Raw genomic sequence first — 16,543 nt, forward strand, 5'->3', positions numbered from 1 at the left:
AAAATGACCAAAAGACAAAAATGACAAAAATGACAAAAATGACAAAAATGACAAAAATGACAAAAATGACAAAAATGACAAAAATGACAAAAATGACAAAAATGACAAAAATGACAAAAATGACAAAAATGACAAAAATGACAAAAATGACAAAAATGACAAAAATGACAAAAATGACAAAAATGACAAAAATGACAAAAATGACAAAAATGACAAAAATGACAAAAATGACAAAAAATTCAAAATTACAAAAATTACGAAAATGACAAAAATTACAAAAATTACAAAAATGACAAAAATGACAAAAATGACAAAAATGACAAAAATGACAAAAATGACAAAAATGACAAAAATGACAAAAATGACAAAAATGACAAAAATGACAAAAAATTCAAAATTACAAAAATTACGAAAATGACAAAAATTACAAAAATGACAAAAATGACAAAAATGACAAAAATGACAAAAATGACAAAAATGACAAAAATGACAAAAATGACAAAAATGACAAAAATGACAAAAATGACAAAAATGACAAAAATGACAAAAATGACAAAAATGACAAAAATGACAAAAATGACAAAAATGACAAAAATGACAAAAATGACAAAAATGACAAAAATGACAAAAATTACAGAAATTACAGAAATTACAGAAATTTCGAAAATAACTAATATTCCAAATATTACAAAAATTACAAAAATGACAAAAATAACAGAAAATTCGAAAATTACAAATATTGCAAATATTACAAAAATTACAAAAATTACAATAATTACAAAAATTACAAAAATTACAAAAATTACAAAAATTACAAAAATGACAAAAATTACAAGAATTACATAAATTACAAAAATTACAAAAAATACAAAAATTACAAAAATTACAAAAATTACAAAAATTACAAAAATTACAAAAATTACAAAAATTACAAAAATTACAAAAATTACAAAAATTACAAAAATTACAAAAATTACAAAAATTACAAAAATTACAAAAATTACAAAAATTACAAAAATTACAAAAATTACAAAAATTACAAAAATTACAAAAATTACAAAAATTACAAAAATTACAAAAATTACAAAAATTACAAAAATTACAAAAATTACAAAAATTACAAAAATTACAAAAATTACAAAAATTACAAAAATTACAAAAATTACAAAAATTACAAAAATTACAAAAATTACAAAAATTACAAAAATTACAAAAATTACAAAAATTACAAAAATTACAAAAATTACAAAAATTACAGAAATTACAAAAATTACAAAAATTACAAAAATTACAAAAATTACAAAAATTACAAAAATTACAAAAATTACAAAAATTACAAAAATTACAAAAATTACAAAAATTACAAAAATTACAAAAATTACAAAAATTACAAAAATTACAAAAATTACAAAAATTACAAAAATTACAAAAATTACAAAAATTACAAAAATTACAAAAATTACAAAAATTACAAAAATTACAAAAATTACAAAAATTACAAAAATTACAAAAAATACAAAAAATACAAAAATTACAAAAATTACAAAAATTACAAAAATTACAAAAATTACAAAAATTACAAAAATAACAAAAATTACAAAAATTACAAAAATTACAAAAATTACAAAAATTACAAAAATTACAAAAATTACAAAAATTACAAAAATTACAAAAATTACAAAAATTACAAAAATTACAAAAATTACAAAAATTACAAAAATTACAAAAATTACAAAAATTACAAAAATTACAAAAATTACAAAAATTACAAAAATTACAAAAATTACAAAAATGACAAAAATTACAAAAATTACAAAATTAACAAAAATTACAAAAATTACAAAAATTACAAAAATAACAAAAATGACAAAAATTACAAAAATTACAAAAATTACAAAAATTACAAAAATTACAAAAATTACAAAAATGACAAAAATTACGAAAATTACAAAAATGACAAAAATTACAAAAATTACAAAAATTACAAAAATTACAAAAATTACAAAAATTACAAAAATTACAAAAATTACAAAAATTACAAAAATTACAAAAATTACAAAAATTACAAAAATTACAAAAATTACAAAAATTACAAAAATTACAAAAATTACAAAAATTACAAAAATTACAAAAATTACAAAAATTACAAAAATGACACAAATGACAAAAATGACAAAAAATTACAAAAATTACAAAAATTACAAAAATGACAAAAATTACAAAAATTACAAAAATGACAAAAATTACAAAAATGACAAAAATGACAAAAATGACAAAAATAACAAAAATGACAAAAATGACAAAAATGACAAAAATGACAAAAATGACAAAAATGACAAAAATGACAAAAATGACAAAAATGACAAAAATGACAAAAATGACAAAAATGACAAAAATGACAAAAATGACAAAAATGACAAAAATGACAAAAATGACAAAAATGACAAAAATGACAAAAATGACAAAAATGACAAAAATGACAAAAATGACAAAAATGACAAAAATGACAAAAATGACAAAAATGACAAAAATGACAAAAATGACAAAAATGACAAAAATGACAAAAATGACAAAAATGACAAAAATGACAAAAATGACAATAATGACAAAAATGACAAAAATGACAAAAATGACAAAAATGACAAAAATGACAAAAATGACAAAAATGACAAAAATGACAAAAATGACAAAAATGACAAAAATGACAAAAATGACAAAAATGACAAAAATGACAAAAATGACAGACAAAAATGACAAAAATGAAAAAAATGACAAAAATGACAAAAATGACAAAAATAACAAAAATAACAAAAGTGACAAAAGAACAAAAATGACAAAAATGACCTTATTTTACTTGTTTGCCTTTTGTTTTTTTTACTTTTTTGACTTTTTTGACGTTTTTGATTTTTTTGTTGTCTTTTTTGACTTTTTTGACTTTTTTGACTATTTTGACTTTTTTTACTTTTTTGACTTTTTTGACTTTTTTTACTTTTTTTACTTTTTTGACTTTTTTGACTTTTTTGACTTTTTTGACTTTTTTGACTTTTTTGACTTTTTGACTTTTTTGACTTTTTTGACTTTTTTGACTTTTTTGACTTTTTTGACTTTTTTGACTTTTTTTACTTTTTTGACTTTTTGGACGTTTTTTTTACTTTTTTGACTTTTTTGACTTTTTTTCTTACCAAATTTTATACATAGATGAGCAAAATATCATCTTTAGATATTGACCAACAAATTCTGAGATCGTTGCCTCCATCACCTGTGCCAATTAAGCGCTAAATCGTGGCACTTAATCGCGGAGCTCATATATGATTCAGTCATTTAGCAGACCACGGTCGAGACGAGAGACGATCATCATCGACACACGCACAATGCCACAACAATTATAGGCAACCTAATCTGTGCGGCACGAAGCCGGGCCAGTCAGCCGGCCAGCGAATTGGAGGCGTGGGAATTCCTCGTTTAGCATCTAAATACGTGAAGCTAACCGCCTACCCACCCTACTTTCATTGACGGTCACCATACAATAGACAATCTCACTAGGCAGCCGCGGCGCGAGCTCCCGGTCGATTACAAAACATTAGCGGATCCACCAAGTAGCTTGATGATTAAATTTTCAGCATCCCACCGTGCGTTCCCCCTCCTAAAATCCCAACCCAACTTTCCTTCCTTCCTTCCTTTCGGTGTGGAAATCAGAAATTTCAACGATGCTGCCGCTGCTGTTGCAATTATAATCATTATTAAATTTCGGGAATTTGGCCAATGTTCCGGCAGATTTCCGAAAATATCCTGCTGATTATGGGTTTGTGGAATGAAATTCACTGGAACAGAGCGAGAGAAGCGAACTCAATCAATTATGGGCAAAAGTTTTATCAGTTAGTAGCGCCTGACGGTGTAGACTAAAGAAGTGTAAAGGCGGTTTTTCCGGCTGGGCGGCTGAACGAAAACCGTCAATATTGGCGTTCAGTTATTTTTCCACTCCTAAATTTGATGATGATGAGCCACTGCACTGACTAGCTGAGGTTGGGCAAAAATCAATTATGGATAACGTAATCAAATTTTTGAATGTAAATTTATGCTAATGATTCTGGGAGGCTGCTCAGAGTCAATCATGCAATAAAATACGTTCTGGTCCAAGATAATATGAAAATATTCGACCATTTCAATTTCAAGATTGAAGAGTTTGCATTTTGCTACAATTGTTTAAAACTTAAATCAAAAGGTCTGTAAAAATTCTCTCCATACAATTTCTGATCTCTAAATTTATTCTCGTTAGCATTTTCGTTTTGCACAAAACTTCCCACAGTTAATCTCCCACAACATTTCACGTATGTATGTTAATTACCGACAAATCTGTGCAAATTATAAACCTAATTTCGGGGTGCTTTATCTTACAAAACTGACACCCCAGCTCGCCGGATTCTAGCGAGCAGTTACTATCTGTCAGTGAGAAAATTAAATTTAACAAATTACGCAGATGCTATCTTGCAGCGATGAGAAGTAGCAAAGCCAGAGATCCTTCCTTTCATATCAGAATCGAGGGAAAAAGCACGACCAGGATAAAATCTCCGAATCTCCAACCTCCCCTTGGCTGCTTGAAAGCTAAGAACAAAAACGAGGCGTGAGGACGCAAAACGAATCCTTAGAAAAATATAAAGAAAAAAAAACAGCCAACACCGGAACTTCCAGATGGAAAAACGCTAATTCTCACCTGGTTTGGTTGTTCGAAATGCTCATCTTTCCGCAAGTTTCTTTTTCCCCAAACCCACCCAACCCTCTTTAGCTTTTCGCTTCCGTCTGCCCATCAGTAGTAGCTTTTTATCATCGTCATTCAGCCAAAATGCCTCGGTGCAAAACAGTGAGGTTGAAAAACCGGGAGCAAGTCACGTTTCTTAAAATTGCCCGTTGGCGCGCACCTTTTGGAATGGCTGAAGAAAAACGCGAATGTCCCACTACTGCCAATGGAAGTCAGAGGCGTCGATTTGTTACACATTCCCCCCTTTAAAGAAAAAATAACTTAAATTTGAATTGTACAAAACTTCTAGAAAAAATCAATAAATGGATTCAATAAAAGATTATTAAAAACTGAAAATTGAAAAAATGGAAACAAACATTTTTTCAATTATGGCATTTTTTTCCATTTCTTAAATCTTTTTTATTTTGCAATTTTTGTCATTTTTGTCATTTTTGTCATTTTTGTCATTTTTGTCATTTTTGTCATTTTTGTCATTTTTGTCATTTTTGTCATTTTTGTCATTTTTGTCATTTTTGTCATTTTTGTCATTTTTGTCATTTTTGTCATTTTTGTCATTTTTGTCATTTTTGTCATTTTTGTCATTTTTGTCATTTTTGTCATTTTTGTCATTTTTGTCATTTTTGTCATTTTTGTCATTTTTGTCATTTTTGTCATTTTTGTCATTTTTGTCATTTTTGTCATTTTTGTCATTTTTGTCATTTTTGTCATTTTTGTCATTTTTGTCATTTTTGTCATTTTTGTCATTTTTGTCATTTTTGTCATTTTTGTCATTTTTGTCATTTTTGTCATTTTTGTCATTTTTGTCATTTTTTTTTCATTTTTGTCATTTTTGTCATTTTTGACAATTTTGACAATTTTGACAATTTTGACAATTTTGACAATTTTGACAATTTTGACAATTTTGACAATTTTGACAATTTTGACAATTTTGACAATTTTGACAATTTTGACAATTTTGACAATTTTGACAATTTTGACAATTTTGACAATTTTGACAATTTTGACAATTTTGACAATTTTGACAATTTTGACAATTTTGACAATTTTGACAATTTTGACAATTTTGACAATTTTGACAATTTTGACAATTTTGACAATTTTGACAATTTTGACAATTTTGACAATTTTGACAATTTTGACAATTTTGACAATTTTGACAATTTTGACAATTTTGACAATTTTGACAATTTTGACAATTTTGACAATTTTGACAATTTAGACAATTTTTGACAATTTTTGACAATTTTGACAATTTTGACAATTTTGACAATTTTGACAATTTTGACAATTTTGACAATTTTGACAATTTTGACAATTTTGACAATTTTGACAATTTTGACAATTTTGACAATTTTGACAATTTTGACAATTTTGACAATTTTGACAATTTTGACAATTTTGACAATTTTGAGAATTTTGACAATTTTGACAATTTTGACAATTTTGACAATTTTGACAATTTTGACAATTTTGACAATTTTGACAATTTTGACAATTTTGACAATTTTGACAATTTTGACAATTTTGACCATTTTGACAATTTTGACAATTTTGACAATTTTGACAATTTTGACAATTTTGACAATTTTGACAATTTTGACAATTTTGACAATTTTGACAATTTTGACAATTTTGACAATTTTGACAATTTTGACAATTTTGACAATTTTGACAATTTGACAATTTTGACAATTTTGACAATTTTCACTATATTGACAATTTTGATAATTTTGACAACTTTCACAATTTTGACAATTTTGACAATTTTGACAATTTTGACAATTTTGACAATTTTGACAATTTTCACAATTTTGACAATTTTGACAATTTTGACAATTTTGACAATTTTGACAATTTTGACAATTTTGACAATTTTTGACAATTTTTGACAATTTTGACAATTTTGACAATATTGACAATTTTGACAATTTTGACCATTTTGACAATTTTGACAATTTTGAAAATTTTAACAATTTTGACAGTTTTGACAATTTTGACAATTTTGACAATTTTGACAATTTTGACAATTTTGACAATTTTGACAATTTTGACAATTTTGACAATTTTGACAATTTTGACAATTTTGACAATTTTGACAATTTTGACAATTTTGACAATTTTGACAATTTTGACAATTTTGACAATTTTGACAATTTTGACAATTTTGACAATTTTGACAATTTTGACAATTTTGACAATTTTGACAATTTTGACAATTTTGACAATTTTGACAATTTTGACAATTTTGACAATTTTGACAATTTTGACAATTTTGACAATTTTGACAATTTTGACAATTTTGACAATTTTGACAATTTTGACAATTTTGACAATTTTGACAATTTTGACAATTTTGACAATTTTGACAATTTTGACAATTTTGACAATTTTGACAATTTTGACAATTTTGACAATTTTGACAATTTTGACAATTTTGACAATTTTGACAATTTTGACAATTTTGACAATTTTGACAATTTCGACAATTTTGACAATTTTGACAATTTTGACAATTTTGACAATTTTGACAATTTTGACAATTTTGACAATTTTGACAATTTTGACAATTTTGACAATTTTGACAATTTTGACAATTTTGACAATTTTGACAATTTTGACAATTTTGACAATTTTGACAATTTTGACAATTTTGACAATTTTGAGGTTTTCAGGTTCAGGAGAAATTCAAATCAGACGTCTCTGGATACTGGTAGTGAGATAACTTTCCTCCCTAAGGTAACATATCTAACCTTAGGATGGTGGCTCCGTACACATCTCACAAAGAGTCGGTACAAAAAAGCACCCCTCGAGTGATAAACGTAAAACAGAAAGGTATGCTCAAAATTGCCTAATAAAACCGACAGAACCATGCTTTCTTTCAATGGAGGAAGAAGAAAAAAAGGCGGTTTTCGGAGAGGAGGTTGTGGATTTTGCTGAAACTTCCTTAGGAGATTGTAACACAACACAACAGCATTGAATACGAAAACTCACCCCAGGATTCCCATTCCCAGCATTTTTGAAGACTGATTCGTAGTACAAAACCGAGCTCAACTCACAAACCAAACCTGGCATGTTTTAATAAAACGTTGATGAAAAGCAACGAACGAAAGTCATCAACAACTTTTTACAACACGCTCGCTCGAATGATGGGTATGATTTTGTTGGTACTTTTGCTTGCGGTAATTTGCACGCGATAATTTTCTATTACTTTTGGCGCTGAGTGTTTGGTAAAGAAAAATTGAAAAGAAATTTTTTCGAGGGAACTGTGCACACTTTTTATGAATCTCCTTTGAGATGGTTTTGTAAGAAGTTTACTTAACCAATATCGCAACCCAAGTGTAAAATGTTAAAGTTGACCCAAATTCTCGTTCACTGTTTACCCATTTAAATCGTTCCCATTGGAATACAAATCCACCACTTAACTTCTGACTGACATCTAGTAAAAAATTGTCCTTCCTTTCAAAAGTCCAGGAGCAACTACTTTTCGACTATTGTCACGGGGACAACTTTCACAAAAACCGGGGACAATTGCAGTCGTTCATCCCAAAGATAAACGGAAACTTTGCTCCCCAGCTTTTTTTCCGACAATTAGCTAAGCTAACGATGACGACGATTTGCTGGCTGAATGTTGCTGCTTTGTGGCAATCAAATTACGAATACCTAACTAGGTACCTGCTGACTGACGGAGAGAATGACGTACAGAACAATTTGTACGGTCCTTTTTCCTCAGTCAACAAAGTTTTAAGGGAGACTGGGGGTTGGGATGCTCCTGTTAGATAAAAAAACACCCACTCACAGCTGCTTCTACTGCAGTTGATATAAATTTTAAATGGAACATACCACTTTGTCATTTCGGTCTAGGGGATTTTTTTTTATTATCTGACGGGTTTGCGCCGGGGGTCTTCAGATTTTCCCCAAAATTGAAAATTTGGTTCATTTTTGCGACTTAAAAACACATGTATTTTTTCAGATTTCTAACATTTTTATTTTTTGAGTTAGCTTCGGTTAGATTTTTTTGTCAATAAAAAATAACCATTTTTCAAAGCTACATAACTCTGTTATTTTTCAACGGAAATTATAAAATAGCACATCAAAATGCATTGGAATTTTATCAGCTTTTCAAATAAAATAGTTGCTAAAAAATAAATAAAGACCTTCAATATGAAAAGTTGTATATAAACTTTAAATGGCGTCTAAAAGTACCGTCTGCACCACCGAATATTTTGCAAAAAATACCATTGAATAGCTCAATTTATGATGCAACTTTCATCTGAAGACACCAAAGTGGGCCATCAACACCCTGAAGAGTTATGAAAGAAATAATGACGATAAATCTCTTTTTTTGCGACGAAAACAAACAATGGTCGAACAACTGCACTCACATATGGAGGTAGCGCGCACTTCTAACAACATGGAAACAAAAGAACTTATCAAAGCAGGTAAAAAACACTATTTTTTGTGCCCCTACTCGCATAACAGTCCCATATGAATTTTCGTCATTTTAGGTCAACATAGGGATTCAAAATAAACGTTAAAAAATGAGGTTTTGTTCTACAAACTTCGAAAAAAAATATCATTTTGTGGCTGTCCTATATGAAATGCACTCGAATAACGGTTCTATATGTGAAATACCACGGATTTGGTTACTTTTCAATGCTTCTTTCGGCTAAATAGTCTTTGATTTATAGCTTTGAATAATTTAAAAAAAGAAAGTGGCTTGGTGAGAGAAAAATATTTTGTATAGGATTGTAATGCGAGTAGATTTGAAAAAGGTTTCAAATATGGTCGATAAACAGTCCCATAATGAATAAAAATGGTGCTCTCGACCTTACCAATAACCCAATTTCGAAAATTTCAGGTCTTACGATTTATTATGACAACCGAGAAACGATTTTCGTTTATGCCGAAAGTGGTGATCACAATTTAAGAATGCATTCCAAAACAGGAAAAGCTGATTTTCTCGCTTGCTTGTTGTTGCATATGGAACTGTTATGAAAGTAGGGGCGGTAGAGTGTTGCAGCTTAACTGACTTCATGTTATATCCAAAAATCTAATAACGTATTCGTTTATACCCAGTTTTGCACCAGGTCACAATAAGTTTTGCAAATTTGGCTGTCATTTTTAGAAGTTTATGCGCTCAGTTTGGCATCCGGAATTCTCCAGATTTGATTTAAAATGGACGGTGGAACACTGAAGATTCGTTTGTGAGCGATCGAGGTAGCAAAACACTGACGACGAATTATGTTCGTTCTAGTATGGTAAACTTCAAAACTGGGCGAATGGAGAAAACAAATTCGGTTAAAAGATTATATTTTCAATTTCATATTACCTACAATGGGAATGATGCTTTTAACAGCCTGGGCTGGCCATACTGAGCACTTAGATTATTTCTACATTTGTGCCACACTCTTTGTTTTTGATCAATGGAAATGGATTTTGGTGTCCAGTGCTTAGCTCCCGATATCAAAACTATGTAAAGCACGTCTATATTTCATTTTTTAATCACATTTTTGTGATTCCAAACACAGGGACTGAACCTTATACTATTGGCATTGATTATGCTTCACAATGATCTTTGATCGAAAAGTTAATAAGTTATATAGCATATGACCTGACCAGGTTGTAAAAGCAACATTTCCATTACTTGTTATATCACATTAACAATACGATACTAAGAATTTTGGTTAAAATTTAAAGTCAGTTATGCTGCAAACACTCTACAAAGAACGAAAAAGTAGTGTTTTTTACCTGCTTTGGCAAGTTCTTTTGTTTCCATGTTGTTAGAAGTGCGGGCTACCTCCATATGTAAGTGTACACTCAGAGGAAATCTTATTATAAATTTCATAAGATACATCTTATGAACCACTTTTTTGCGTCCAAACTAATTTTTCATAAGAGTCTTATGAAATTCTTTCAATTTTCATACGATATTCTTATGAAAAATAGAAGAAACGGCATTGTGAAAAAATGATGAACACATTCATTCATAGCATCAGTTTTTTTTTCATCATCTAACAGTACGAAGCAATCGCCAATTCATAGTTATTATAGATTTCCTTTAATGTTAAATGTTATTGTTATCTCCGAAATGGTAAGTTCGATTTGATGTTTTTGGTGTGAACGTTGAATATATTAGTAAACTAAAATACATTATTTGTTTACTTTTCAGCAAGTTGATCGGCAAAAACGAAAGGTCGAAGATTTAGATGCGGCAAAAAAAAACTTTGATGGAGCCGTTTGGTGATGCGCTGCTGATGGTGACAATGCAGGATTTAATTTTAAACGAATTTGGCAAACAATAAAGTGAATGTTTTCAGCACGAAATATCGAGAATTTTTCTTATTAGAAAGTGATTTACTGTTTCCATAAGAATCTCTTATGAAAAGCAACAACCTCTCATTGAAGTAGGCGTTCATCTTCAGAATTCATTCGCGTCATAAGACAATCTTATGAATTTCATTAATTTTTTCTTATGGCGCCACTTCATAAGAGAATCTTATGGCATACATAATAGTATTTTTCTGAGTGTAGTTGTTCGACCATTGTTTGTTTTCGTCGCAAAAAAAGAGATTTATCGTCATTATTTCTTTCATAACTCTTCAGGGTGTTGATGGCCCACTTTGGTGTCTTCAGATGAAAGTTGCATCATAAATTGAGCTATTCAATGGTATTTTTTGCAAAATATTCGATGGTGCAGACGGTACTTTTAGACGCCATTTAAAGTTTATATACAACTTTTCATATTGAAGGTCTTTATTTATTTTTTAGCAACTATTTTATTTCGAAAGCTGATAAAATTCCAATGCATTTTGATGTGCTATTTTATAATTTCCGTTGAAAAATAACAGAGTTATGTAGCTTTTTAAAATGGTTATTTTTTATTGACAAAAAAATCTAACCGAAGCTAACTCAAAAAATAAAAATGTTAGAAATCTGAAAAAATACATGTGTTTTCAAGTCGCAAAAATGAGCCAAATTTTCAATTTTGGGGAAAATCTGAAGACCCCCGGCGCAAATTGTCAGATAATAAAAAAAAATCCCCTCTAGCTACATGGGATGATGAATAGTTTTGTAGCCTAGGCGCTCCGGTGGTGAAAATTTACTGAGTGTAACACTCTGATAGCAGGAGACGATCTATGACAGTGAAAAAATACTGGTATCTATTCAACTAAGAGAGTGAAGAATTTCAACTAAGAGAGTTGAGACTGAGAGTTCAAACACTTCAACCAATTTTTGAAATTGATTTGGAAATATATTCATTAAAGTGACTCTGACATCCAATGTAAGTTACGACATTCAGGAAATTGCAATTTTAAATTTTACCACGATTGCTTTTATATAATTAGTCGGCTAAGTCTGTTTTGCAACATCAATTTGGGATCAAGATTTGTTTTAACTGAGTGGAAAGGCAATCCTCTTAAAAATCACCAACAAAGCTTCTTCGTCATTCCAATAGCGGGATACATTGCACTATTTTTTTTGGCTGACTATACTGATAATTCATTCAAATCAACGCAGAATAAAAAGTATCAATTGGAAAAAATATGTTACTTTTCACGTAGTCACTACGTACAAATTATTTTGTGTGAGTGTGTGTAAATCCAATGCCCTTACTTTACAACCGTGACTGAACAAAATGTTGTAACAGGACCACATCGTCTCTGTGTAGCCGATAATTGCGATTCGCCACACTCCCTCGAGCGATAGGCCTTACGCCGAGTCGTTATTCTTCCTCCGTGATCCTCACCACACGCACACACACGACGGTTGAGCTGTCGTGTCGTTTGCGGCAGCCAGTCGACTAACGATCTTCGGCGAGAGTGGACGCGTATCTCCCGTTCAGCCGGTACAGCACGAAGCTCAAGTGTGCACAGTGCACAGTCTCCAGCACGACGAAGTTTCGCTCGAAAGCCTTCCATCAGTTTCGTCCGACTACCATTTCCTGGCTTACTCGCCGACAACCTGCCTCGGTTCGCTCGACGACAACCTTCCGTCGGCATGACGCTCCTTGCAGTCCGTAGCCCATCCTAAAGGCTTAACGCCCTTCCCAGCGGCTCGCGACCCTCTTCGGATTCCCGGCTAGACCACCTTCCATCAGATTCCAGGCTCGACACCTCCTAACGGATTCCAGGCTCGACACCTCCGAAAGGATTCCCGGTTCGAAGCCACCAAATGGTTTTCTGACTCGGCACCACCGAATGTTTTCTGGCTCGACGCCACCGAAAGGATTTCCAGCTCGATCACCTCGGAACGGATTCCAGGCACGACCACCTTCCATCGGAATCCAGGCATTATAACCTCCGAATGGATTCCCGGCTCGTCGCCTCCGAACGGTCCCAGGCTCAAAGCACCTCCAATCGGTTTCCAAGCTCGACGCACTTTCAAACGGTCCCTGGTCGTCCTCTTGCCGCTGACGATTCCACTTTTTCTCCTTTCCACTAGTGCTGAGCCCATAACCTGTTGAGATCCATCAGCAGGTAGCACTTTCGGACGAAGTGAAAGGAAGGAAAACAAACAACCAACAAGTTCTGTGGTTAAAACTGGAATGGAAAAGCGTCAAGCCTGAGAACCGATTGGTAGTGCGTCGAGCCTGGGACCGTTCGGAGGCGTCGAGCCAGGAATCCATTCGGAGGTGATATGCCTGGAATCCGATGGAAGGTGGTCGTGCCTGGAGGTGATCGAGCTGGGAATCCTTTCGGTGGCGTCGAACCGGAAAACATTCGGTGGCTTTTGCCGGGAGTCTCTGCGGAGGCGTCGAGCCGGGAAGCCGTTTGGAGGCGTCGGGTCTGGGATCCATTTGGAAGGTGCTCCTGCCTGGTATCCAACTGGAAGGCAGTCGAGCCGGGAATCCGTCCGGAGGTGTCGAGCCTGGAATCCGATGGAAGGTGGTCGAACCAGAGGGTTGTCAAGCCGCTGCGAAGGGCGTAAAGCCTTGAGTATAGGCTCCGAACTGCAAGGAGCGTCAAGTCGACCGGAGGTTGTCGTCAAGCGAACCGATAGTAGGTTGTCGTCGAGTGAGCCAGGAAATGGTTGTCGGGTGAAACCGGAGGAAGGTCATCGAGCGAAACCTCGTCGTGCTGAAGGCGATAAGGTTCGGTGTGTGTCGAGGAGGAGTAGCCACTTCAGAGGGAGCCGCCGAATAAGATTGATGTTGGATAACTGAGAACATCGTGTGTTGAGGAGGAGTGTTTGCATTCGGCCAATGTTGGCGAATGTGTGCAACACACGCAGGTAAAAAACAAAAAATACCAACAAATGCGCGGGCAAAAGGCAGAAGAACATAGTTCGTGAGCTGTCCGATATATTTAAGTGTGTGCAGAAGTTTTGTATACCGTACAGTTAAAAGATACCTGGAGACCGGAGGTGCCAAAAAACGGTGAACACCAACCTACTGTGGCGACACCTGCCATGGCGAAGATCGTCAAGAAGCGCCTTAAGAGAAATCCTCGTCGTAGTGCCACTAAATTGGCAGAGGATCTCAATATATCGGATCGAAGTCTCCGTCGGATCCTGAAAGACCAAGCCCTTTATTTATTTTTATTTACATAGTATTCCGTCTCACGACATAACTTGACGAACATAATTCCTAAAATTCATTCGGTTCATAGCAACCGTTCTCCAATTTCTCGGGCACCCCACTTTCGCCAGATCACGCTCCACTTGGTCTAACCACCTCGCTCGTTGCGCCCCCGCTCATCTTGTTCCTACCGGATTCGTAGCGAACACCTGTTATGCAGGACAGTCGTCCGGCATTCTCGCAACATGTCCTGCCCAGCGTATCCGGCCAGCCTTAACCACCTTCTGGATACTGGGTTCACCGTAGAGTCGCGCGAGCTCGTAGTTCATCCTTCGCCTCCACACTCCGTTCTCCTGTACGCCGCCAAAGATGGTTCTTAACACTCGTCGCTCGAATACTCCGAGTGTACGCAGGTCCTCCTCGAGCAATATCCATGTCTCGTGCCCGTAGAGAACAAGCGGTCTAATGAGCGTCGTATACAGGTTACACTTCGTGCGAGGGCTAAGTCTTCTCGACCGCAGTTGCTTGTGGAGTCCATAGTAGGCACGACTTCCGCTGATGATTCGCCTCCGGATCTCACGGCTGGTGTCATTGTCTGCGGTCACCAGTGAGCCGAGATAGACAAAGTCTTCGTCAGACTAAGCCCTACAAGATCCAAAAGGTTCAAGACCTTACGGTGAAGTAGAAACAAGAACGAGTAGCAGAACGACAGAGTTTGGCTGCCAGACAGATCACGACGCCATTTTTCCGGATAACACCTGATTACAAAAGTAACACTTACATCCAATGATAGCTAAGACTTAATGTAAACAAAGCGACGAGGGGTCGTTCAATACTCTCTCGTGTGCAACGAAATAATTACTGTTGAAGTAATGTAGCAGTTCAATTGCCGGACCCTGTAAAAAAACGACCTGCAACATGATGTACACATTGATCCTCATTTTTAATTATCACTTAAATCAATTTTCGATTATTTTTTTCGTTTGCTTTCTGGCGTTTGGCTTGTGATTATTTTCCATGCCCCTTGACTGATGACCAGAATGAGAACGAGAAAACGTTTTTCTACTGCCGGCTTACATAAACACACGCACAGCGCTCGGTCGATCCATTCGAATATATCCTCGCTTGCTGTCTGACACTTGGTCGATGATTTGTTCCATCTTTCTTTGACATGTGATGGGGATATGAAGAAACGTGGAAAATTTTTATTTGGTTTCTTTCAGACATATGCAATGCAATTTCGCTGGAAGGATAATGTCAGCGGTTACAAATTTTATTATCGCCAATCATATGCCAATGCTGTACCAATAACGTACAAGTACCGACATGTCATGATTGGAGTGTGGGTACAGCGAGTAAGACTTATACCGTATTTGTTTATGCCGAGTGTTGCACTAGTGTTGCACTGGTGCACCACTAGGTGCTGTCAAACTGTTTGTTTATTCGGACGGTGTTGCACTGGTTTTGACCTGTCGGAGTTCTGCTTACGGACGGTGGCCCACCGATAATTTTGCCAGTGTTGCGAGAGAGCGTGTGAGTGAGCGAGGTAGCAATACACTGGCGAGGATTTGTGTTTGTTTTTATCGGGTACGGTGGAACACTCCACGAGTGGAGAAAACAAATACAGTATTAGACTTTAAGAGAGAATCCAGTGATCCACTGTTTCATAGATTGACATTTGCAAGAAAGCATCGTACCCAGGGGACTGAGATAAACGGAGAATCATCGTCAATGATCAAACAAATTTTGCAGCCAATGATTGAATTTGTTATAATTTGTGGCAATTTTTTAGAGAGAATTAGAAGGTTTCAGTTAAAATGAGAAAAACCAGTGCTCAGAGAGAGTGCATATTTGCAAATTGTTACGATTTGTTAAGCAGTTGTGGAATTTTGAGCATTACCATTCCAAATGCAAAGAATTCTCTCTCCGCTGCAAACCCTTGGTCCTACCACGTGATGCATCACAGAACACTTTTACTAAGGTGGGGCATCACGAACGCACACTATTGCAAGTCCGAAGGAATAAAGAAAAATAAACATAAACAAAGCCCGCGTCGCACAGTGGGCCAGGAACCACACTTTTGCGGTCAAAATTGACTGCAGGCCAGAGGCTTCGTTGTAGCTCATTGATGTCTTCTACAAAGTTACTCGACTATATTTGCGCTATCTATTGATGGATTTGAATTAGTTCTATTTTTCTCCGCATGGTGTCGCCAAAATCTAACTTTTTACAGAAGCAAGATACAGGCATGGTTTCTTCTACAAAGTTGT

Source organism: Uranotaenia lowii, chromosome 3 (genome assembly GCF_029784155.1).
Source record: "Uranotaenia lowii strain MFRU-FL chromosome 3, ASM2978415v1, whole genome shotgun sequence".
In the NCBI taxonomy this organism is placed as follows: domain Eukaryota; kingdom Metazoa; phylum Arthropoda; class Insecta; order Diptera; family Culicidae; genus Uranotaenia; species Uranotaenia lowii.